The sequence below is a fragment of the Felis catus genome, chromosome B4, assembly GCF_018350175.1.
Source record: "Felis catus isolate Fca126 chromosome B4, F.catus_Fca126_mat1.0, whole genome shotgun sequence".
Classification (NCBI taxonomy): Eukaryota; Metazoa; Chordata; class Mammalia; order Carnivora; family Felidae; genus Felis; species Felis catus.
Genome location: NC_058374.1, coordinates 248577 through 273693, shown reverse-complemented (window position 1 = coordinate 273693; position 25117 = coordinate 248577). Strand labels below are relative to the sequence as shown.

Here is a 25117-nt window from a genome sequence, read left to right as displayed (position 1 = left end):
AACTGGCAGGGACTGCAGTAGGCGACATCCAGCAAGCAAGAAAGAAAAACAGATGGTGCCAAGGGCCAGGAAGAAAAAGAATGCAGGGAAGGGATATCGTGTGTTCAGGTCGGAGAAGGAGCAGTTTTCAGTTTTACATAGAGAGCTAGCAGAGACACCACTGAGCAGGTCATGTCAGAGCAAGGTGATGATGGAAATGAGGGAGTTTGTCATGTTGGCACATGGAAGTATGTCCCCGACAGAGAGAGGCAAAGTGTGTGCAAAGACCTGAAGCAGGAGTATGTGCTTGACAAGCTCAGGGAGCAGGGAGGAGCCAGTGTGGCATCAGCCCAGTAAAAAAGGGGAGGGGAACAGGAGACGCCTACAGGGAGGTAGCAGAGTCTGGGGAGGGTAGTACCTGTGTGGTGCACAGCTGGAGTCAGGCGTCTGGAGACATGAACAGCTGTGGGCAGCGTGCAAAGACTTAGAGGCCCCAGCTGCTGGCATATAGAAGCCTGAGGCTGGCTGAGATCACCCCAGAGTAAGGGCGGATGGAAAGCAGATGGGGGGCAGGAAGATGAGGACCAACCAACACAGACAAAGGTGAGCAGCGGCCCAGATGGTGGGAGGAGGAAGGAAGTAATCCTTAAAGAAAGGGAGTAATCAAGTGAGACTGTAAAATGGTGCCACGTAATCCACATACTGGAGTTTGAGACTTCACTGTGACCTTCAGCGATGTGTGTCATCCATTAAAGAGATGAGAACTAGGGATGAGTGGGAGAAGAAACCCATTCAGACTCGGCTGACAGAGAAACAAGGGAAGTTCTGCAGACACTGGCACATGTGCTGCTGGGCATAGGAGGACAAAGCAGGTGGTGCTGGATGTGAAGTGATTGCTCCCCATGGACTGGGAGAAACAGCTGCAGGTGCACAGAAAACAATAATGCTAGTATGTGCAACAAGAAATATTTGTACTTGCTTAAGCTCTATCAGAGCAGATAACCATGGATAGTTAACCATGAGATAAAAATAACCTAACTATAAAGTCAATATCCAACCAATTGTTGACCCAACACAGATAGGCAATCAAGGAAGATGAAAAGAAGTAAAAGGAACTCAGTGAACACAAACCCCACCTGTTTACCAGTAAAATCACCTCTAGCATTTCTAGTTTTAGAGGCCTTGCCTGCCTAGGGACATTCATGAAACGGCCATGGTATCCTGACCGTGAAAGAGTAGCATAATCACTTGTTTCCTAAATAGTGACTCATATGAATGGCCACACGAGGGTTTTAATATCTCTTCCAATCAGTGAAATGGACCTTCCCGTGAAGAGGCGGGGATAGGGCAAGAGACAAGTAGACCGATGGAGCTGCTTTAAAATGTTTTTAGCTTCACGGTTTTTTGAGAGAGAGAGAGACAGACAGAACACACATGGGGAAGGGGCAGACAGAGAGTGAGACACAGTATTTGAAGCAGGCTCCATGTTCAGAGTCATCAGCACAGAGGTGAAGCGAGGGTTCGAACCCACAAACCGTGAGACCATGACCTGAACCGAAGTGGGACACTTAATCCAATGAGCGGCCAAGGCAGTGCAAAATACGTCTGACCTAAAAGGAACATCAAGGCTACATCGCCGATGAAGGGGTGCAGAAGGGGCACATGCATCATCCCCTCCCATGCAGAGGTGTGGGGGAGAACATGAGTGACACCCCTCCATCACAGAGACAGTGGCGCAATGGTGACCCCCTCCCTTGATGTGGGAGGGTGCATGTGTTAACCCCCTCCTGTCCAAAGGGGGGTACGCTAATGCTTGAAAACCTTTCATAACCAGGGTGGAGGAAGTACTACCTAAGCCTTACTCTACCCCTTATGTCAGTCCCAACCTTAACATTTTCCTTAAGAGATGTGTGTTTCTTCAGCTGTGAAAGTGAAAGAACCATTCGTGAAATATCACATTTAATAGTGACATCACTACTCTCTCCCTAAAAGGTGGCACTGTGCATGGGTGACCATCTCACACACCAACCAGGGGCAAGGCAGAATCCTGAACCACCTCTGGTGTCAAGTGGGGTGGGACACATGTTTCAACGCCCTCCAACGCTGAGGGGGGTTCTGTGCATGTGTGAACACCCTTCACACCGAGGTGAGTGGGGACAAGCATGAATGCTCTCCCTTGCTGAGGGAGGGTTGTGTGCCTGTACAAATGGTCTACCTCACAGAGCGGGGGTTGTGGGCATGCCTGAACCCACTTCGGCAAGGAGGGGGTGCTTTGTACATGCGTGAACGCCATCCTGGCGAGGGGGGCGGGGGGCATACATCAACGGCCTCCCTGGCTGCAGAGTTGCAGGGCACATACATGAAAGCACCCCCCCCTCATAGAGAGGGGCTTGTTCCTATGCATGAACACCCTTCCATGACAAGGGGGCGTGGTGCATATGAGAACCTTCTCCCAGTGGAGAGGGCTGGGTGCATGCGTGAACACCATCCCACATTGAGAGGGTTCGTGCACATGTGTGAACACCCTTCTGTCCCTAGGGGTAGCAGTGCGTGTGTGTGAATAGCCTCCCGCAATATGGGGGTGGGAAGCCTAGGTCAACACCCTGCTGTGCCAAAGTGGTGTCGGGCACATGGTTGAACACGCTCCCGTGCCAAAAGTGGACATGCTAATGTTGGGAAATCCATGCCCAGGGGGAGGAAGCTTGACCAAACCCTTACCCTGCCACTGATGGTAATGTTAACCCTAAACATAACCTTAAGAGATACGTGTTTCTTCAGCTGTGAAAGTGAAAAGAACCATTCATGAAACGTCACATTCAATAGTGACATCAGTACTTTCTCCCTGAGGGGTGGCGCTGTGCATGGGTGACTGACTCACATGCTGACAGGGGGCCAGGAGGAAGCCTGAAGCACCTCCTGTGCTAAGTGGGGCAGGGCGCATGCGCCAACGACCTCCTTGCCTGAGGTGGTAGTTCTGCTCATGCCTGAACACCCTTCCTTGCCGAGGCGAGGGGGGCACATGTGCAAATGCCTTCCCTCATTGAGGGGAGCTGTGTGCATGTGTGAACATACACCAGTGGGGGGGGGGGCAGTGCACATGCCTGTACAGCCTCCTGCGGTAGTGGGTAAGGAGCATGCATGAATGCCCTCCCTCGCTGATGGGGATTGTGCTCATGTGGAAACGCCCTACCTCTTGGAGCAGGAGTTTTGTGCATGTGTGAACACTCTTCCGCCAGTAGGGAGAGGCATGCACATGTGTGAACAGCACCCAGTGATATGCGGTGGGGCCCATGTGCGAATGGCAACCCTCCCCTAGCCGGGGTTGTTCAGAAGTGTGAACACACTTCTCCACAAAGGGGGCTGTGCACATCTATGAACACCCTCCAGGGAGATCACTGCACTGCTTGGGTTTCAGCACCTAGGGCCTCCTGGACCCTAACACTAACCGTGACCCTTGCAGTACTCCTCAACCTAAACCTCACTCCAAATCTAATGCTAATCCTACACCAGACCCTCACGTGTGCATGGTCCCTCATCCAACACCCCATGTAGATAACATGAGTAGTGTTGCTTCATCGCTGCTAATGGCCCTGAAGCAAACCCTAACGGAAACTAAGGCTCTCTCTGATGGTGACCCAATTCTTTAGTCTGAAGATCCCACACGCATGGAGTCCAGAGGAGGAAGAGTATTACTTGGCGTGGAATGTGGAATATCACCATGTAAATCCAAAGTCCAGATGTTGCTGCAGAAGTGGTTGCTAAGTCCCAATCAAAGAATGGCCCACGATGGAGGCTTGCCCTGGCAAACAAAGACTAAATGCGTCTCCTGTCCATTCAGCCCTATCTAAGTCCCTGGCACAAACCCGAACACCAGCTAAGACTCTCTCTCTCGATGAGGACAAAATTCCTAAATCTGATATGACCACACACATGTGGGGCCAGAAGTGGTGCAGCGCTACATTCCATGGAAAGTGTCCTAAAGGACACAGATGCTCCCAGTACCTGAAGGCGCGCCTGTGCCTGAAGCTGCTCCCCAAATCTGAAGGCCCTCCCTTGCCTGAAGACAAGCCCCTTGCCTGAAGCCACTCCCTGTGCCTGAAGGCATGCCCCGTACCTAAAGACAAGCCCCTTACCTGAAGCCACACCCCGAGCATGAAGACATGCCCCATGCCTGAAGTCAGGTCCCATGCCTGCAGGCTGGCCCCTTGACTGAAGGCTTCCCCTGCCTGAAGGCTGGCCCCATGCCTGAAGGCTGGCCCCATGCCTGAAGGGCTAGGCACGCCCAGTGCCTGAGGGCATGCCCAGTAACTGAAGTCAGTCACTCCCATGTCTGAAGTCATGCCCAGTCACTCCCAAAGTCACTCCCAGTGACTGAAGACAAAGTCACTCCCAGGGAAGGAAGTCTTTCCCTAAGTCACTCCCAGTGATGAAAGTCACTCCCTAAGTCACTGCCAGTGAAGGAAGTCACTCCAGATGTCTCTCCCAGTGACTCAAGTCACTCCTGAAGTCACTCCCAGAGACTGAAGTCAAAGTCATTCCCAGTGACTGATATCATAGTCACTCCCAGAGACTGATGTCAAAGTCACTCTCAGTATCTGCAGTGACTCCCGGTGGCTGCAGTCTTCACTCACAGGGACTGCAGTCCAGTCGTCACTCCCAGTGCCTGAAATTGGTACTCGCAGTGCCTAAAGGCACTCCAGGGGAAGGACAGAGTGAGAGGGAGACACAGCCTCCCAAGCAGGCTCCGGGCTCTGTGCTCTCACCACAGAGCCTCCTGGGGAAGGACAGAGAGGGAGACATAGAATCCCAAGAAGCCCCTCCAGGCTCTGTACTCCCAGCACAGAGCCCCAGGCTCCGTGCTCACAGGACAGAGCCTCCAATGCCTCAAGGCACTCCCCTTGTCTGAAGGCACTCCCCTTGCCTGAAAGGCACCAGCACTCTCTAAAGGCACAACCCATGCCTGAAGGCATGCACTGAGTCTGACTGAGCTCCCTGTGCAGGATGGGGCATTCCGTGCCTGAGTGTCACAGGCGCTCCCCTTGCCTGAATGGCACAGGACCTCCTCTTGCCTGAAGCCTCGCCCCATGCCTGAAGCCCTGCACCATGACTGAAGCCACTCCCTATGCCTGATGGTTCGCCCCATGCCTGACTGCGTGCCCCATACCTGAAGAGCACAGATGCTCCCCATGCCTGAAGGAGCGCCCCGTGCATGAAGCTGCTCCCTGTACCTGAAGGCACTCCCAGTGCCTGAAGACAAGCCCCACGGCTGAAGGAGCACCCCTTCTCTGAAGATGCTCACTGTGCCTGAAGCCACTCCCTGTTCCTGAAGGCACGCCCTGTGCGCGAGCCACTCCCTGTTCCTGAAGGCACGCCCTGTGCGTGAAAAAGCTCCACCTGCCTGTAGGTCAAACCACTGCCTGAAAGCAAGCCCCTTGACTGAAGCAGCGCCCTATGCATAAAGCCGCGCCCAGTGCCTGAAGGCACACCCTGTGACTGAAGGCATGTTCCGTGTCTGAAGGCGCTCCCCTTGAATGAAGGGCACAAGCACTCCCTGAAGGCACACACCATGCCTGACTGAGCACCCCTTGCCTGAGGGAGCCCCGTGCCTGATGGCGCGCCCAGTGCCTGATGGTGCGCCCGCTCCTTGACTGAAGAGCACAGAGGCTCCCCGTGCCTGAAGTCGCGCCCTGTGCATGAAGCCGCTCACTGTACCTGAAGGTGCTCCCAGTGCCTGAAGACAAACCCCATGGTTGAAGGTGCGCCCCGTGCCTGAAGACGTTCCCTGTGCCTGAAGCCGCTCCCTGTTACTGAAGCCTTGCCTCTTGCCTGAAACAGTTCCACGTGCCTGTACTCAAGCCCCTTGCCTGAAGGCAAAACCCACACCTGAAGGTAAGTCCCCTGCATGAAGCCTTGCCCCATGCAAGAAGCCCCGCCCAGTGCCTGAAGGCATGCCCCTTGCCTGAAGGTACGCCCCATGCCTGAATTCTCACCCTGTGCCTGAAAGCTAGCCCCGTGCCTGAAGGGCCCAGGCATGCCCCTTGCCTGAAGGCATGCCCAGTGACTGAAGTCAGTCACCCCCAATGACTGAAGTCATGCCCAGTGAATGAAATCACTCCCAAAGTCACTCCCAGTGAAGGAAGTTACTCCCAAAGTCACTCCCAGTGACAGAAGTCACTCCCTATGTCACTCTCAGTGAGGAAATTCTCTCTCAGGAAGTCACTCCCCTTGAGGGAAGTCAGTCCCAAAGTCACTCCCAGTGACTGAAGTCACTGGCAAAATCACTCCCAGTGCTGGAAGTCACTCCCTAAGTCACACCCAGTGACAGAAGTCCCTCTTGACGTCACTCCCAGTGACTGAAGTCACTCCTGACGTCACTCACAGTGACTGTAGTGACAGTAATGCCAGTGACTGATGTCATAGTCACTCCCAGTGACTGAAGTCAAAGTCACACTCAGTGTCTGCAGTTACTCCTAGTGACTGCAGTCGTACTCCCAGTGAATGATCTTCACTCCCAGTGCCTGAAGTCTTCACTGCCAGTGCCTGAAGTTGGCACTCCCAGTGCCTGAAGGAACTGCAGGGGAAGGACAGAGAGAGAGGGAGTTACAGAATCCCAAGCAGCCTCTTCAGACTCTGTGCTGCGAGCACAGAGCCTCCAGTTCCTGAAGCCACTTACCATGCCTGTGCCTGAATGCACTCCCAGTGCCTAAAGGCACTTCCTGTGCCTGCAATGCACAGGCATCTCTGAGGGTGCACCCCATGCATGAGGGCATCTCTGTGTCTCCTAGAGTTCACTGTGCATGATGGGGAGCCTCTTGTTGAAAGGCACATGTGCTCCCCTTGCCTGAATGGCACAGGAGATCCAGGTGCCTGAAGTCGCGCCGCATGCCTTAAGAAGCTCCCCGTGCCTGAAGACAAGGCCCATGCCAGAAGGCGCTCCCCTGACTCAAGGTCACAGGTACTCCCTGAAGTCTTGCCAATGCCTGACTGAGCGCCCCTTACCTGAGTGTGCCCTATGTCTGATGGTGAGCCCAGTGCCTGATGGCCCTCCCAGTGCCTGAAGAACACAGAGGCTCCCCTTGCCTGAAGTCGTGCCCTGTGCATGTAGCCTCTCACTGTAACTGAAGGTGCTCCCAGTGCCTGAAGACAAGCTCCATGGTTGAAGGTGCGCCCTGTGCCTGGAAAGTTTCCCTGTGCCTGAAGCAGCTCCCTGTTCCCGAAGGCATGCCTCTTGCCTGAAACAGCTCCATGTGCAATTACTCAAGCCCCTTGCCTGAAGGCAACCCTCCTACCTGAAGCCTTGCCCCTTACATGAAGCCCCGCCCAGTTTCTGCAGGCAAGCCCCTTGCCTGAAGGCACGCCCAATGTCTGAAGTCTTGCCCCACGCCTGAATTCTCACCCTGTGCCTGTTGGTTAGCCCACTGCCTGAAGGGCACAGGCATGCCCAGTGCCTGAGGGCAAGCCCAGTGACTGAAGTCAGTCGCCCCCAATGGCTGAAGTCATGCCCAGTGAATGAAGTCATTCCCAAAGCCACTCCCAGGGACTGAAGTCAAAGTCACTCCCAGTGAAGGAAGTTACTCCCAAAGTCACTCCCAATGAGGGAAGCCCCTCCTGTGGTCACTCCCCATGATGGAAGTCACTCCAGATATCACTCCCAGTGACTGAAGTCACTGGCGAAGTCACTCCCAGTGAAGGAATTCCCTCTGGAAGTCACTCCAGGTGAGGAAAGTCACTCCAGAAGCCACTCCCAGTGACTGAAGTCAAAGTCACACTCAGTGTCTGCAGTTACTCCTAGTGACTGCAGTCCTCACTCCCAGTGACTGAAGTCTTCACTGCCAGTGCCTGAAGTAGGCACTCCCAGTGCCTGAAGGAATTGCAGGGGAAGGACAGAGAGAGAGGGAGACACAGAATTCCAAGCAGCGTCCAGGCTCTGTGGTCTCAGCACAGAAACTCCCGGGGAAGGTCAGAGAGAGAGAGAGGGAGATACAGAATCGCAAGCAGCCTCTCCTAGCTCTGTCGTGGGATCACAGAACCTCCAGTGCTCTGCCCCTGGCTTAATCTTGTCCTCAGCACAGTTCTGGACACAGACATGGACACTCCCATTTTACTGAAGGAAACCAGCCCAGGCTCACACAGCTGGTAAGCAGCACACTGGGTCTCAAACTCTAGGCTCCTGGCTCTGCTGTCAGGGGCAATGAGAGGCTCCCCAGATGGGAGGCTGATATTGGCTTTGGGGACACTTAAATGAATGATCTCACTTGTTCAAGGCTGCCAAAACTCTGTTCACTGCGTCTACTTTCCCTGGTCTCTGCTCCAGTTATAATCAGGGTGACCCCGGCCACCCTTCTTGGAATTCCCTGGGGCCCCTTATAATCAGGGCCTCTCTCCCATTCACTTTTGGGCCAGTCAGTCTCCACCCCCTCTGGAGCTGACCTCTCCATTATAACCAGGAAAGCCCAACACTGGGGTTCTTTAGGCAGGCAGCAGGATCTTAAGGGAATGTAACTATTAGTTTTTCATTCTTGTTTGTTTTGGGTTTGGTTTTCGTTGTTTTGTATGGTTTCTTTATACTTAGGTTGGAGACCTTGCTTTGCTCCTTTAGCAGTGCCCAAGTGGTTCATGTTACAACTAATTTGCCAAAAAAATAAAAGTGAAGGGATTTAGAACAATGATTTTCAGATGGGTAATCATTGAGTCGATCATGTAGAGAAACTAGGAAGCTCAGCTCAGGACAGAGCCCAGGAGAGATGAATACAGTAGGTTTGTCTAGTCCCCTGGGTCCCTGGACCCTGCCCACCTGCTTGGCCCTCCCCACCCAGCACACCTGGAGCTGCCAACAATCGGTGTTGTTGTGGGTCCCCCAGGAGAGATGCGGATGAACTATTTCTCTTAAAATCCTGTCATTCCAGGAGTCCTCAGGAGATCCCTATTGAGTCAGCTGGATTTCTTCTCTGACGACCACCCTCTCCCCCCGTAAGTTCATAATGTACAGCCCATGCCAATAGCTAGGACGGTCCCACAGATAAATAACAGATCTACCACTGTTTGTGGTGTTAAAATGTCTAGGTCAGTTAGAGATGATTTGGGGATCAGACAATATTCTCCCACCAATATTCCAGGATATTGCAGGCCAGGAGACATTTTGGATTACACTTTTATCAGGCTTCTATCATTCAGGTCAAATGTAGGTCTGTTTCTTTGGGATTTCTCGACTCATATTCTACTTCTAGAGGAATTTCTCAATGTCTAAACATATGGGAATTTCTAGTTACCTCTTTATTAGCGATTTCTAGCACATTCTAATACCAAACCATGCCTTGTGTGATTTTATTCCTCTCAAAGAATTTCATTCCTTTGAAATTTCCCTTATGGCTGTAGCAAGTAGGGTGAATATTTGTAACTGTATCCTCTGTGCCTAAAGTGAATGTGTCCTCTGCAGTGTTATGTCCGTGTGGACACATATATGGATATAGCTGTGGGATTCCGATGGTTTGCTTTCAAGATCTCTGTCTTATGGATGTTCTATCTTCTTTGACTTACTGAGAGAGGGTTAAACCTTCCTGTCTGTTTGTGTATTTGATTGTTCTTGCAGTTCTGTCCTCCTTTGCTTCTTCGGTTGTTCAGCTATTGCCCGTGGGAGATGGGAGTTCAGATAGGAAGGAGAGAGCACTCAGAAGAGGTGACAGGGAGCTGGGTTAGGAGGGCCCAGAAACCAGAAGGTCAGCCAAGTTTCCAGAGAGAAACGGTCGTTGGGATGGCACGTGGTGGTGAACCAGCTGGGAAGCGGCTTTTTAAAAATGAGGTCACATGGGGTGTCTATGTTGCTCTACCAGGTTGGTCCAGAGAGAGTATAAATGTTCCGGGTTGTTATGGAAACACCCAGACAGGCGAGGGCTTGGAAGAACAAGGACCTTCCTCTGCTCTACCTGCTTTTGAGAGTCCACTTAACCTGCTGTTTGTGTCCTGCTCACCTAGTGATTTACTGACCTGCTAACCTACTAACCTGTCTGAACCCTCCTCCCTCCCCTCTTGTACTTGATCTGATCCTGGTACTGTCTCTGACCCCCTTCTTCTCCTGACACTCCCCTTCCCTAACCCCACCCTGTTTTTATACTCCTCCCACATCCTCAATTACCACCCTCCCCTGTGTCCCACCCCTCCCCACTCCTCCCTTTCCCACCTACACCCCATCCCCCATGTCCACCTCCTGCCTGGAACCCTAGAGTCCCCTTAAAGGACAGGGACAGGAAGGGACAGAGGCTGTGTTTCTAGCTCCTTGTGCTTGGGTGTCCCCGTTCCCCAAACACAAATGTGAGTAAACATGGGACATCGGTGGATTCTTCCTTCCAATTGGGTTCTTTCACACTGGTTAAACAACAGCTTTTCTATGGGGCTTTTGATGGGAACTTCAGAGGAACTTCATTTCTTCCTGAAGACTGAGGACCACAGGGAAGGTTTCTCCACAAGCCTGAAGTCATTGTGGCCACAGCTGTCCACATCAAATTCTGGGTCCTGTCTGTGCTGCTTGGTTCAAAAAGAGCGGTGCGGACAGGATGTAAACCCGAATATAGTAGGTCTATAGTGTCAAGAAGGAAGGATTTGTGAGGATACTAAAAGCTATTGAGCTAATTGACTGGAATAGGTATTTCTATGATGTGTGAATTATTTCACTAAAGTTGTTTTTAAAAATGTCACACGCTCTTATTTAGTTCATTTTCCTATCAGCACATTGTTCATATTTGTGATATTTGGTAGGCCTGGGAACAGTGATAACTGGATTGGTGTTAGTACTAGAGTGTTAAAAAGTGTAATGACTTTGGACTCTGTACGTCCTGGTTTGATGACTTTTAACAACTTCTGAGGCATCCCTTTGCCACTGGTCTTGGAAGCTTCCTCCAGGGACTCTGTGTCCAACTGTGTCGTTGGGAGCCTCATAAGCCCAGCAGACACTAAGTGACTGCATCTTGCTTGCACATTTACGATAGGAAAATCACTAGGAGCAACATGATCAGGAAGTGAATAAATTGTTGTCCTTTCTTTTCTTTTTAAATTTTTTAACTTTTTTTAAATTATTTTTGAGACAGAGTGAGACAGAGCATGAACGTGGGAGGGTCAGAGAGAGAGGGAGACACATAATTTGAAATAGGCTCCAGGCTCTGAGCTGTCAGCACAGAGCCTGACACGGGGCTTGAACTCACGGACTGCAAGATCATGACGTGAGCCGAAGTCGGACGCTTAACCAACTGAGCCACCCAGGCAGCCCTGTTGTCCTTTCTTTAGCTACGTATGTGCAGAGTGTTGATTTATTCAAAACAAGAAGGGTTTTGAATGTCCTTGGGATTGTCCAAATACAACGAAATACCAGGTACCCAGTGTGACTAATCAAAACTCATACCCCTAGGAGAGTGAGAGTGGCAGACAGACAGGGAACACCACAGAGATAAGTAGATTTCTTTAGATTGGAATGTACCGGATCCTTAGAGAGGGACCTGAAAAGTCCCAGTAGTCAGGAATAACCCTAGCACTGAGGCAGAATCATTCCACATGAATGCCTCCAATCTAAATAGAATCAATTCTCTTTCTTTTGAGACTGCGAAGGAGGAAAATTCTTGATCGTCTTTACAGAATTTCCCCCCTTTACCTGCCTCTCACGGACAGGTTCAACTCTCTCTCCTTGCCTCATCTCTGCATTCTTCCACCAACTAACTTGTCTTGCATTTCCCACCTCCACCTACTCATGGCCACTGACTGTGAGAACCTAGTGTTATTGGCCCCAATGGATCTAATCTAGTTCAGCGTCAACTCCTGATATCTGTAGGCAGACAGCTGCCAGATGCACCAAGAGTGCCCACAGCTGAAGATGTTTTACCGTCGTGACAAGATGGCCTGTGTCTTTGGTGCATTTGCGCCCCATGACCAATCATTGTGCTGACAGCTACTGCTTTCTTTCAGACAGTGGTTAGACAAAGACAGTGTATATGTCCCACCATTACACATTTTTGTGACCTCATCTCTGAGAGCTGAAGATTAAAATGTTACAGATTTCAGAGGCTACTTTCTAGACATGTTCATTTGCACAAAATTAAGCTTGCTATGTGAATTAGTGTGAATTGCATTGTGAGTGTTTTGTTCCTAAAGTGCTTCTAAGTCCAATTTTTGTAGAATGATATGTGTTCTGTTGTTTTGGTGACCATATCCCAGAATTTTGTATTCTTTCTTTATTTTTCATTTTAAATTGTTTAATGTTTATTTTTGAGAGAAAGAGACAGAGTGTGAGCAGGGGAGGGACAGAGAGAGAAGGAGACACAGAATGTGAAGCAGGCTCCAGGCTGTGAGCTGTCAACACAATGCCCGATGTGGGGCTCGAAATCACGGACTGCGAGATCATGACCTGAGCCAAAGTCAGTTGCTGAACCAACTGAGACACCCAGGCACCCCTGTGTTCTTTTAGAGATCAATTTTCAGAGTTGCTATTGATTGATTTTGGCACAATACCATGAAATAGAAACATGAATTCCTTTCACTGGCTATTTGGAGATGTGTGTTCAGGAAACTTAAAATCCCACAGATATTATCAAACTATACAACCTGATTATGCAAATCTTTTTGTACCTCAGAAATCTGACATTTTGAGCTGTGATTCAGAATCAAAGTGAACATTGAAAGAAAACATCAAAAAGTGAATGCTAATGTGTAATTCCTCTTTTTGGAAAATAATCGCATATTAGTATAATAGCAGTTGCCCATCTCTCTCAGATATATCCGTATCTGTAAACATCTTTCTGTAGAAGAATCTCATTTGTATCTCTAGTACATTTTGTGTTTTTACGTTCTTCCATTCTTCCATGAATTTGGGGCATAGTTTGGAGATATTCCAAAGGATTGTATCCAGGTTCTTCATGAATCTACAATAGAAGTCATTGACTTCTTATCTACTCTAAATTTGCATTTTCTTAATTATTCTGTTTTACATTGCCTTACAAATTCTTACTATTAAAACACAGTTGCAATATGTTTGTCAGCAAAATAAAACTTCTCAGAGTTGCCTATTATGTTTTTCCTACAGCTTCAGTGTCGTATACTTTGTATAGAATAGCAATACCTTTTTAAAGAATACAATTCATTGATATCTGACAAATGGTAAGCAGCAATGAAACCGTGACCACAGTAAGAGAACAAACACAGTCGTCGCCCCCATAAGTTTGCTCCTGCTCCTTTGTAAGCCATCTGTCCTCTCGCTCTTCCATGAGGAGACATTTGAGAGGAGTGCTTACTAACCTCCTGGAGGCTGGTAGAGGGTTTATAAGGATGATTATTTATGACAGATATAGTGTAAACGTCTTTAAGATTCCTCATCATCTCCAATATTATTTCAGCCTGTCCATATTTTGCCTGACCATTTCCCTCTTGGCTGTGATGTGTTTGAAATTCACTGGAAACATAGCATCATTCCTGCCTCCATGGGAACTAATGCTTGTCTAATTTACCTCTGGTGAACTGGTTTTGCTGTGTGTATACCAAAGTACCTTATAGATAGACTTGTAATCATAAGTAAGCAGAGAATTTTATAATAGCTGGACCTTTTATATGCACTCAATATTATAAATTTCCCTCTAATACATTTAATTTTCATTATCATTTAGATTAAATATGCTAAAATTTCTGCAGAAATGTCTTCTTTGACCTCTATGGATTTTTTTAAATTCAACTATAATTAACATACAGTGCAATATCAGTTTCAGGTGTTCCATATGATTCAGTGATTTTATGCATTTCTCATGCTCATCACAAGTGTACTCTTGATCTACTTCACCTATTTCTGCCATTACCACCCCCCCCCCCAACTCCCATCGAGTCCATGTCTTTTTGAGAAGGTTATTGTTTAATTTCATTTTTTGGGGTCATTTTCCAACAAAGACATTTTTGTTCTTGATGTCTAGTTTGAGTGATTTGTGGTCTGAGAACATACTTCCTATGATTTGATTTACTTTGTTCAGATCTCTCTATAACGTCTCAAGTACCTGGTCTAATTTTATAATGTCTTCAGGGAATGACTCTCGTCAAGGAAGCACTTTTTGCACTTTCTGGAAACGTTTGTTTTCATTTCTGTTGTTGCTCGTGTGTTTTCTCTAGCCATCTCCCCCTTCCTCTCTGATTTGAAAACCTTTATGGTTGGTGATGGGGGAAAAATCATAGGACCCGATTTGACAGAATTGTTTGTCAGTTCAGAAAATAGCCAACTGCAGCAGACATTTCTCCAGTGTTTCTGGTGAGTCAGAGGCATCTTTTAGTCCAAAGATTTTACCTTTACTTTTGTTTTGTCTGAATCTCTGAGATATTTGTGGTTCTGAAGTTTATTATGGTTATTGGACTTGACAAAAAAGAATTGGAAGTAAATGGTGCATTGGTTATTACACTAAAATAACTCTGCCATTTCCATTATTGAAAATTAGTAGTTTGGTGTCTGTTTCATAGAATGTAAACAGAGCTTTTGGTCAAAAATAAGATTTCTACCTTAATTTTCTTCCATAGAAATGGTTGTTGAAATATCAGCAAGTAGAAAGGAAATTATTTCTATAGGTTATTCTACTTCTAAAGTTTTAGTATGGTAGGCCACAGGTACACTATTCTAGAGTGTTTCCTGAGGCAGAGGAAATAAAAACAAAATTAAACTATTGGGGCTACATCAAAATAAATCGCTCCTGCTCAGAGACAGAAACAATCAACAAAACTGAAAGGCAACCCACTAAATGCGAGATGATATTTGCAAATGAAATAGGTGATAAAGGGTTAGTACTCAAAATATACGAATAAATTATACAACTCGACATCCAGAAAGCAAATAATACAATTTACAAATGGACCAAAGTCACAAACAGATATTTCCACGAAGAAGACATTCAGAAGGTCAACAAACACATGAAAACATGCTCAACATCATTCATGGTCAGGGAAATGCAGTCAAAACCACCACGTGATATCACCTTACACCTGTCAGAACGGCTAAAATCAATAAGACAAGAAAAAAACTAGTGTTGGCGAGGATGTGGAGAAAAAGGAACACTCATGCACTCCTGCTGGGAATGCAAATTGCTGTTGCCATTTTGGAAAACAGTATGGACTTTCCTCAGATAACTGACAATAGAAATGATTTGTGAGGCAATAACTGCACTACTGGGTATTTACCCAAAGAATACAAAAAAAAAAAAAAAAAAAAAAAAAAACTACTTCTAAAGGAGGTAAGTACCTCTGTGTGGGATAACCTTAGGAATCCCCTGGGCTTACACCAATGGGTTCACAAGGCACAAAGAAATAACATAGTCAAGATAATACTCACAACCGAGTTTGGCTAAACCAGATTGGCATCCCAAGAATGGGGGGGGGGTGCAAAGACACTCTGAGAATAGGGAGGAAAAAGGTACTGGGAATATGGAGGTACAAAAGTCCCCAAAATAGGGAGGGGGTGCTGAGCCCCCAAAATATATACAGAGGCAAAGGACTGAAATAGAAATGACAGAAAGATGGTCAATACACAGAAATAACAAGTTAGATATTCAGGGTGAAAGACCCCAAATTTAGTACCATAGCAGAAAGGTGCTTTCATAGGAGAATAGGGCCAGGATGGGTACAGTGGTGAATTGGACTTTGGACTACTGCCATGCAGGAAAAGCAGCCTGGAGTGGATATGGTTAACAAAAGAAAAGGTGGCTTATTAACCCTGAGGTTATTCTCACTATCTGTCTCATCCCCTAGGCTGGCAAAGATAAATAGGCACAGCACCTCCTGTCTGCTGTTAACAGCCATCTACCCATCTGTTCGAAGCCTGGATTTTGTTTTATGTTGACCCAAACCCAAAACAGTGTATATCTTCAAATTCCCCCTTTTCCCCTCACATCCACAAGTTAATGGTCCTTGTTTCTTTGTCTCTTTGTACACACCCATCACGTTTGCAAGCCTTCTGATCTGAATAAATATGGGGCAAGGACCCTTATTCGGGGTTCTTGTCCTTTTCCTGGACATTAGCCATCTCTAGTTTCAATCCTGGATCTGCTCTTTTGCTGGCCAAAAGAGAACTTTAGACTTAGAGTCTACGACACACCCCTATGTTTACTGCAGCGTTATTTACAATAGCCAAATTGTGGAAGCAGCCCAAGTGTCCATCCATAGATAAGTGGACGAAGAAGAGGTGATATATACATTAACACACACACACACACACACACACACACACACAGAACATTACTCAGCAAAAAAAGGAATGAAATCTTGCCATGTGCAACAACACAGATTGATAGAGAGGATATAATGCTAAGGAAAGACAAATACCATCTGATTTCACTCATATGGGGAATCTAAGAAACAGAACAAATGAGCAAAGGGGGGGAAAAGAGAGAGACGAACCAAGAAACAGATTCCTAACTTTAGAGAACAAAGTGATGGTTACCAAAGCGGAGGATGGTGGAGGGATGGGAGAAATGGGTGATGGGGATTAAAGAGTGCCCTTACCAGGATGAGCCCTGAGTAATGTACAGCATTGTTGAATCCCAATATGTGCATCCAAATCAAATATAACATTGTATGTTAACTATACCAGAATTGCAACAGTTATAAACATAATTTATTTTGCTGAACCACCCTTTATTATAATACCACATTGGATTATGATTTTGACATTGTTGTCATGAGGTATACTTTTATAAAAAATATTGTTTCTACATCAAATTTAATTTTCTTTATCCCTCTTCTAGGGAGAATCAAGTATATGAAGGTAAGATTTCAGGCTTCTATTTTCCTTGTAATCTATTGTTTTTAATTTTTTAAAAAAGATTCAAAAGCCTGATGCGGGGTTCGATCTCACAAACCATGAGATCATGACCTGAGCCACAATCAAGAGTTGGAAACTCAATTGACTGAGCCACCCAGGTGCCCCTTAAACTTTTTTTTATACAGCTGTTCACTGTGGTTTCTAATTCAGCTAGAAATAAAGAGATTGACTTATATGGTCTAGTTAGTCCCTTAACTCTTTACAGTGACTTTTCCTTATTTGCATCCTATGTGATAACACAGATTGAGTTGCAGGCAACTGAGATAGGTGACCAAGTAGAGGAAAAAATCAGAGAATTAGAGAGAAGTGGATGAATTTAACTCTGGGTCAGAAATGTTTAAGAATCCAGTGGCAGGAGTATTTTGGCATGACCTGCCTACTGGGGGAAATGTACAGATTGAGGTACTATCTGAGCCTGTCAAGAAGCTCAAGGCTTACATAAGAGGTCAGATATTGCCAGGCCACGTGTGTGTCACTAGAGAGGTTTAAGCATGTGTTATTAATCCTGGTGGAGAGACCCTCTAGTGTCAGTGGAGAGTGAGTGGAAGTGAACAAGATGCAAAATGGGGCTAATGGATTGTGTATGGGTTTCAGGGACTGGGCTGATCAAGTGACCCGGCATATAGTGGGTCCTCAAATGCTGGTGTTGCTATGGGGAATACAGCACTGCTGGTATAGAGAAGGGTGACCTCAGGGCAGCAGAGCTCTCACATTGTACAAATAGAAGGTAAGCTTGCAGCTTGGGACCGAACAATAGAATTCAATGCCTGTCAGAAGATTCTGGAGTACTGGGCCCTGTTCTAGGTGCTTTCCATGTGCTATCCACGTGTAAGATGAGTGTCCCCTGCATGCATGGTGTTTACCAATAATGCAGGTGGTAAGGTTTGCATCTTGGGCTTTCACCATCTTGTGATTTGGGGACATTAGGAGTTATCCAGGGTTCTAGCTACTAAGTAGTAAAGCTGAAATTTTTACCCAAGTGTGTTTGATTCCAAGCCCATATGCACCTGAGCATCCCACCCTGGGTGCCATGGACGGGACCATGTGGAACAGCAGAAAGACATTGGAGGCCTCTAGTGCCAAAAAAGTGACATTTAGAATAAATTCTCTCTCAGTATTTGTTTAAATGTTTATTTACTTATTTTGAAAAAGAGAGTGTGTGCACGAGTGGTGGAGAGGCAGAGAGAGAAGGAGAGATACAGAATCGCAAGCAGCCTCCATGCTTTCAGTATAGAGCCTCACATGGGCTCAATCTCACTGACCGTGAGATCATGACCTGGGCCAAAATCAACTGATCACGTGCCCAGAAGCCCGAGGTTCTTGTTATAGATAGAGTTAGAGTTACAGTTAGAGTTAGAGTTAGAGTTAGAGTTAGAGTTATTTATTTATGTATCCATTTATTTATTTATTTATTTTTTTAACGTTTATTTATTTTTGAGACAGAGAGAGACAGAGCATGAACGGGGGAGGGTCAGAGAGAGAGGGAGAAACAGAATCTGAAACAGGCTCCAGGCTCTGAGCTGTCAGCACAGAGCCCGACGCGGGGCTCGAACTCACAACCCGTGAGATCATGACCTGAGCCGAAGTCGGACCCTTAACCGACCGAGCCACCCAGGCGCCCCATGGATCCATTTATTTAAAAGATTTATTTATTTATGAGAGGGTGTGAGGGTGCAAGTGAGGAGGGCGCAGTGGGAGAGGAGGACAGAAGATCTGAAGCAGGCTATGTGTGGATAGCAGTGAGCCTGATATGGGATGAAACTGGTGAATGGTAAGATTATGACCATACTGAAGTGGGACCTCCACTGACTGAGCCACCCAGGAGTCCCTTTCTTTATTTTTAAAGCGTGAGTGAAAGTGGGGGAAAACCTGGATGAAATTAGGTAGGTTATTTTTTCTGTTTGATGTTTGTTTTTAAAGTAATTGCACTGATTTATTTATTTGATCATGAAATACAGAATATAAGTATGTAGGATACTTGATTTTCTCCATTTCTCCTCCAGTGAAGTCAGGGAAATTTGAACTGTTCATATATTCTAAGAACAATCTTGCTTAATGATGGCATATTAGGGGACACCTGTGTGGCTCAGTTGGTTGTGTATCTGACTTTCCATTTTGGCTCAGGAAATGATCACAGGGTCATGGGATCGAGCCCTGATTTGGACTCCCGCTGAGTCTGGAATATGCTTAAGATTCTTTCTCTCTCCCTACGCTTCACCCACTCATGTGTTTTCTCTCTCTCTCTCTGAAAGAAAAAGAAACAGAGAGAGAGAGAGAGAGAGAGAGAGAGAGAGAGAGAGAGAAAAAGGAGAGAAAGAAAAGTAAAATGCCAGTAACTAAAACTTACCTTCTTCAGGGACCACAGTAATGCCAAAATGTTACATGTGACCAAAGTGCCAGACACAATGGGTAATTTGATTTTACTGGTTTTGGTAATAATCTTGAGAAATTGCTTTAGTAATCTTTTTGGTTAATTTAAATCAAGTTTCTGAGAAGATTAAGTACTACATGAAGGAAAATTCAAAACGCTCAGAAAAAAATATCCATTTGTGAACAGCAGGTATAATCATCCCCCCCATTTTTTTTTCATTTTCATGATTTCATCTAGAAATGCATTCACTTATGGTTCACTGATTTTACCATCTCCTCTTTTATCCTGATGTCCCATTTCATCCCATCCTCTACCAGGCTAAATTCAAAGCAATCATCACATATGTAAAATACCACATCCTTTATTTCTGTAGTGACTTACCCACAAGAGGTAGGTTTTCATGTCAGTGTAATTAATGTTTTTGAATTCTGAATCCTTTATTACATATTTGTGTAGATCAATGGAGCAAAGAAATGTGCCCAAGAAACCTTGTGGCAAAATAATCTTCCCTCTTATGAAGCACATAGATGTAAGATAAAAGTCCCTTCTTTGTCCTGGGGTGCCTGGGTGGCTCAGTTGGTTAAACATCCAACTTTGCTTTCAGCTCTGGTCATGATCTCATGGTTCATGAGTTTGAGCCCTGCATCAGGCTCCATGCTGATAGTGGGGAGCCTGCTTGGGATACTCTCCCTCTGTCTCTGTGTGCCCTTCCCCTGCTCGCTCGCTCTGTCTCTCTCGCAAAAACTAAATTTTAAAAAGTATTAAAATCCCTTCTTTGTCCTTTAAAAATGGAAGTAAAAGAAAGGAGTAAGTATTCCTGATGATTATGTGTTTTGTTGAAGAACAACCGTGAGACACTTGAGCGCACTAATGAATTTTTTAGGACATCGCTCCAAGTGCGCACGCTTCGCTGCAGTCTGAGACAAATCAGAATGTCAAGAATCGGGGCTTCCTGAGTTACCATAATTTGATGTTTGAGCCCTTTTGGTCATTGGGTGAATTGAGCCCCTCAACCTTCCATGCTGTTAACTTCTGTTTCAAGCAGGAACACCACAGTACCTCTTTTAGGTAGGAGTGAGGCAGAATTTGTTTTCATAACCCTGGCTTAAGTTTTATATCATTCAGTGGTGTCAGGAGAGAGCACTAGAGGTTTCTCACCATGTTGAACAGTTGTGTTCCTCTTTATTCAGAGAATTTTGAAAGAGAATCTGGTGACAATATTTCTTTTCCGTAAAGAAAAGTCATTCATTGGAGCTGTTTGGCTCGAAAGATTTTACACTTTCTTCGTTTTTTCATTGTCATCCAGTCACAGTTCCATTGTCTCAAAACCAAGATAGTTGCTCTGAAACATTTACCCCTTCCACCATTCTCCTCGGCCTTCATTTCTTTATGTGTCTGGCTTTTCCCTTTGTCCCAAACTGGATTTTTAATGATACAGAGACTGACTGTGGGGTATGTTCTACTGACAATGCTTCTTCGTGACACATTGTCCAGTGTATGTTTGGAAAGCCTCGTACACGTTCTGTTTCTATCTTCTTGCAAATCAGGGAAAGGAAAAATCTACAAAGAACTTGAAAGGTGCTAATTTAGTAAACACTTCAGAAGTTTCAGAAGTAAATTCCCTCTATTTCCTGCAGGATTTCCAATGAACACTTTAGCTTTGAAGAAAAACAAATCTTCCTGTCTTAGAATATTCAATTTATATGTTATCTACTGAGTGATCTTCTTCCTGGGAAGAAATCACTAGAGTGAATATTTTTCTCAGGTTCACCTCTCCCTTAATGAAGTTGATACCAAGGGAGTGAAATCAAAGTCCGAAAAACAGCCTCTGCAGAAAGAAAATGCTCAGCTTAAGATCCAAAAGAATCAGGTAACGTAATTTACTATCAAGTGTTATATAAATCAGAGAACTGAACATCATTACTTTTTTTTTAAGTTTCTCTTCTTTCACTGTGGTAAAATACATGCATTAGAAAGATTCCCATCATAAACATTTAAGTCTACATTTTAGTATTGGTAAGTATATTCGCTATAGTGTACGTTCTTCTATAGTCATTCCACCTTTCTCAAATATGTCTTAAAGTCGGGAGATACTACTGCACGCAGCAAGGATTTGATGCAGGGAGTCTTGATGTCTAATAATGTAACCTGAAATAGGTGTTGCTTTGGAGGGGAGAAAACCACACTTGGTAGAATGAGTTTCCTCTGGGAAGGTAAAAAGTGGCTTCCTGTCTTAGTAATCTTGTCCTTTCTCCTCTACGCCCTCATGGCCAAACTCGTAGAATAGGTGTGCACACTCAAGGAAACTGTTTTATGCTTGACAGACAGCAAAAGGGAACTGGGGGCCACTGTGATGGACTTAGGAGTGTGAAAGGGGCAAGGGATGCAAAATGGGGCACGCTGAAGAAGAAAGTAGACGTTCGTGGTAGAATGTGTGGACAAAGACAGAAGCTCACAGAAGTAAGTAAGATTTTCAGGTGTTAATTGGTACAAACACCGTTGTAAGAACGATTGTGTCAGACAGTGGGGATAATTTTCTTTCGTTGAGCACATTTAACACCAACCATACTTTTACCGTAGTAATCAGTAAAGAATTGTGATCCTCCCTTCTGCCTTAATTTCTGTGATCTGCACCTTCCTTCACTTTGTGAAAACCTCAGGGTTCATTTTCATTGTCCTTTACATTTCAGCCCCATCATAGTGACATGACTGCCATATGTGTATATATTTTTGTTTACACTCTAGACATTAGGTAGGAAATATTGGGAGGAAAATTCAGGTGTACTGTGATGGTATCTTGCTGCAGATGATATGGGAGTTATGTCTGGTAGGAGATCAGGAGTGCCAGCATTACTGAAACCTGTGAACTCAGTATTCCTTCCTTTCCTTCTTTCCCTTCCCTTCCCTTCCCTTCCCTTCCCTTCCCTTCCCTTCCCTTCCCTTCCCTTCCCTTCCCCTCCCCGCATTCCTTTTCCAGAAGACAACATTATAAAGGTGGGCAATTCACATCATTTTCTTTTAACCAGTGTATTTTACATTCTTGTCAACTGGTGTCTTTGAGGCAGGTGGCAGGAGTTCCCTCGCGAACTGTAGAAATATCCAGGAGGTCATTGTACAGTGATAATGACACCATGTCCAAGAAAGATGTCTCTATGGCAGTGTCATGGCCTGAGCCTTGATTGAAAGTTCTGGGCTCTTGGGAGAAATCAGTCAAGTCAGAAACCCCTGCGTCATCCTTATGTGTTTAGTTGGGATGAGTTGGCCAGGCTTAGTTTTGTACATTGAAAAGAAAAACACTTTTGCTGTTCCAATAACAAAAGCCTGAGACTGGGAGGGCTCTTAGTGCATCTCAGCTGGGCTTTTTATATTTATGTGATGTATTGATGAGTACGAATAGAGAGCTGTGAAGAGGAGCTCAGAGTTGCCAAAGACTTGCAAGCATGCTGGAATTGGTGTTTGTTTAGTCCCTTGATGGTGGGTGTCATTGCTTCCCCCTGGTTGTATTTGTGGATCTGTGCATTTACGGGGAAGGGGAGAGGGGACATTTGAGTCCTGCCTTCAGATTTCAGGGAGGGAATAAAGGCAGAATTTTACATGGGTTACCAGGAAATATATGTTTCTTTCCCCTCATAGGAAGCTGGGACTGAAAGAATGGGAGCAGTGGAAGGGGAGAAGCAGCTGTCAGCCACAGAGGAGAAAGTGAAATTAGCTGCAGAAGAGCTTCGGAACTACAAGTGAGTTCAGCTCCTACCAGCAGCTCTCACGACAGCCATTTTATTACTTTGAAACTTTGTACAGTGTTTAGAGCCAAGTAGCACACACATACACACAAACATTCAGGAGACATTCATTTTTATAGAGACTTCAAGAGAGATGTGACATTTTCCAGATGATAAGTTAAAACTATTAATCTAAACAAGTTAATTAACTAAAGATTTCCTGATCCTTGATCCTCGCCAGACTATGTGGAAATGGTTCCTGAACATGTTTCTCGAGGTCCTGGAAATGATTACACACCTCAGGAAGCAGTTTGGTCAAGGACAAATCACATCGACAAGTATGAAGATCCCATTTTAGAGACGCACTTGTTGTAACCATGAGAAATATGATAAGGATACAAGGAAAAGAAGATTTGAGCTTTACAATGAAAGATCCTCACTGCAGAATTAGAGAGCTGTCACCACAGTTAAGGAAACCGTGTCAATGTGGAGCCCCACAGGCATTAAATAATAAATCCAAGATGATGTAGTGATGGCTTTGAGATTTCTGTACTCTCCTCCTCATGTGAAATGTGTCTTCTATGATTGGGTCGTATGTATGAGAATTCAGTTCTTGTGATGGGAAACTGGGCCAATTAACATCACGCTCAACATGGTGCTTCATCTGATGAAAGCCATTGCACGCCCAGGAGAAGAATAGAAGAAACACAAGAACAGCTGCAGCAGTCAGAGCTCACCTTCAGACACCAGGTAGCCTGCACTCTGCCTAGTAGTTCCTAAGTGCTTCAGCACCTAACGCAGATGATCATAACGGGACACTGAATCTCTCCACATGGGTTTTATTGATGTGCTGACTGTTTCTGATTGCTCTTTGTGACAAGGCATTTCAGGACAACTGGGTAAGAATGTTTCCTCTCCTCCTCTTGTGCACACCCCGCCACAACTAAACGTAGATGTGTTTCTCTCTCGAGTTCGGGGCTCATGATCTGGAGAAGGCAGTGGCGGAGCAGAGCAGGGAGGTTGCCTACTTGAAATGCAGGTACAGGATTTTGGCATATTTCTTTTAAGGGCGCTGTGACGTTTTAAAAAAGGCTAAACCATTTGGTGTCCAATGGAGGCCTGGTTGTGGTAACTCTTAGTGAAATTGACTCATCTCGATCTTTAAGACTGGAAGTCATCCAAAGACAGAGGCTTCTAGAGGAATTCAGGAGGCACAAGCCAATGGCACGGGGACCTGACAAGGAGATCCCTCCATGGAGAGGTACGGAGCACATTTTGAAATGCAGTAGCTTAACTTCTGCAGCAACATCCACACAATTGGCTTCTCGTTCCAGTGAGTGTCACTGTTGGGTCTCATGCAAACAGTCCCAGGTGGTTATAGAGGGCACAGGTTGTCTCACAGTGGTGGCAGGACACTAGTTCCCCCAGATGCCCCAGCCAGCAGGGCTCTTTGGGTCTGTCCCTGTGTGTGGTAAAGCTCCCACCCCTCCACTGACTGTGGGTCCCCCTGCCACCTCCCGGTTACACTTAACTGGAGAGAGGGTGCTAGAAAGATCGTGGGTCAGCGCCCCTTCCACCTTGAGACAATGTTGAAGGCTGTTTCTTTTGTTTCACATAAATAACGTGAACAACAGCATGAATTGGAGGCTGTATGTCCTGATGAGCTTTCTTGAATTGGCTTTTGGATAAATGCTCAGAGAAAATATGCTTTGATGAAAGAAAGCAGACATTTCTTCCTCTGTTTACAGGTCCCTTTATTCTTTTTTTTTTTTTTTGTATTGTGAACTATAGTTCTCAGTAAAGTAAATCCTTGTGAAATTTCACTTCTGTAATGTTATTTTATTAGTGTAACTCTGAAACTTTGCAGCTCAATCCACATAGCGTTAACATTTCCCTTCCTCATTACTATAGTATTAGTCTCCTCAAGGTCGTTTCTTTTCATGAATACTTACATAATCCCTTGTCAGATACATAAGGCAGATGATATATACAGTACAGCACTTGAAAAATCCCACACATGCCTTGTAGAAAAGGACAGTGTGCTGTTCATGCTGACATTTGCAGACATTATCTTAACTAAGCCATTCATATTTTAATTTTTAATCTGTGATGAATTGTCGTTTCCCATGATGTGTATTAGGAAACCCTTCTTTTAGTGTTGATTTCCAATGAATTGAGCCCTGACCTGTCCACAGTTGGCTGATTAAAAAATATCCAAACAAAGCC

General features: G+C 45.7%; 2 long non-coding RNA genes across 9 annotated transcripts in view; one reads left to right on the top strand and one right to left on the bottom strand.

Moving 5' to 3' along the window:
- LOC123386401 overlaps window positions 1-5827 on the bottom strand; it is a 76721-nt gene extending 70894 nt beyond the window's left edge. For all 3 annotated transcript variants that reach the window (XR_006600183.1, XR_006600185.1, XR_006600184.1), the window contains exon 1: window positions 5692-5827. This is a non-coding gene — a long non-coding RNA (uncharacterized LOC123386401). The remainder of the gene's footprint in view (window positions 1-5691) is intronic.
- LOC123386400 overlaps window positions 5729-25117 on the top strand; it is a 56708-nt gene continuing 37319 nt past the window's right edge. For 5 of the 6 annotated variants that reach the window (XR_006600175.1, XR_006600176.1, XR_006600177.1 and 2 more), the window contains exons 1-7: window positions 5729-5868; window positions 6765-8115; window positions 8886-8949; window positions 16725-16744; window positions 20938-21042; window positions 22806-22906; window positions 23133-24152. This is a non-coding gene — a long non-coding RNA (uncharacterized LOC123386400). The remainder of the gene's footprint in view (window positions 5869-6764; window positions 8116-8885; window positions 8950-16724; window positions 16745-20937; window positions 21043-22805; window positions 22907-23132; window positions 24153-25117) is intronic. The other variant, XR_006600179.1, reaches the window with a different exon arrangement.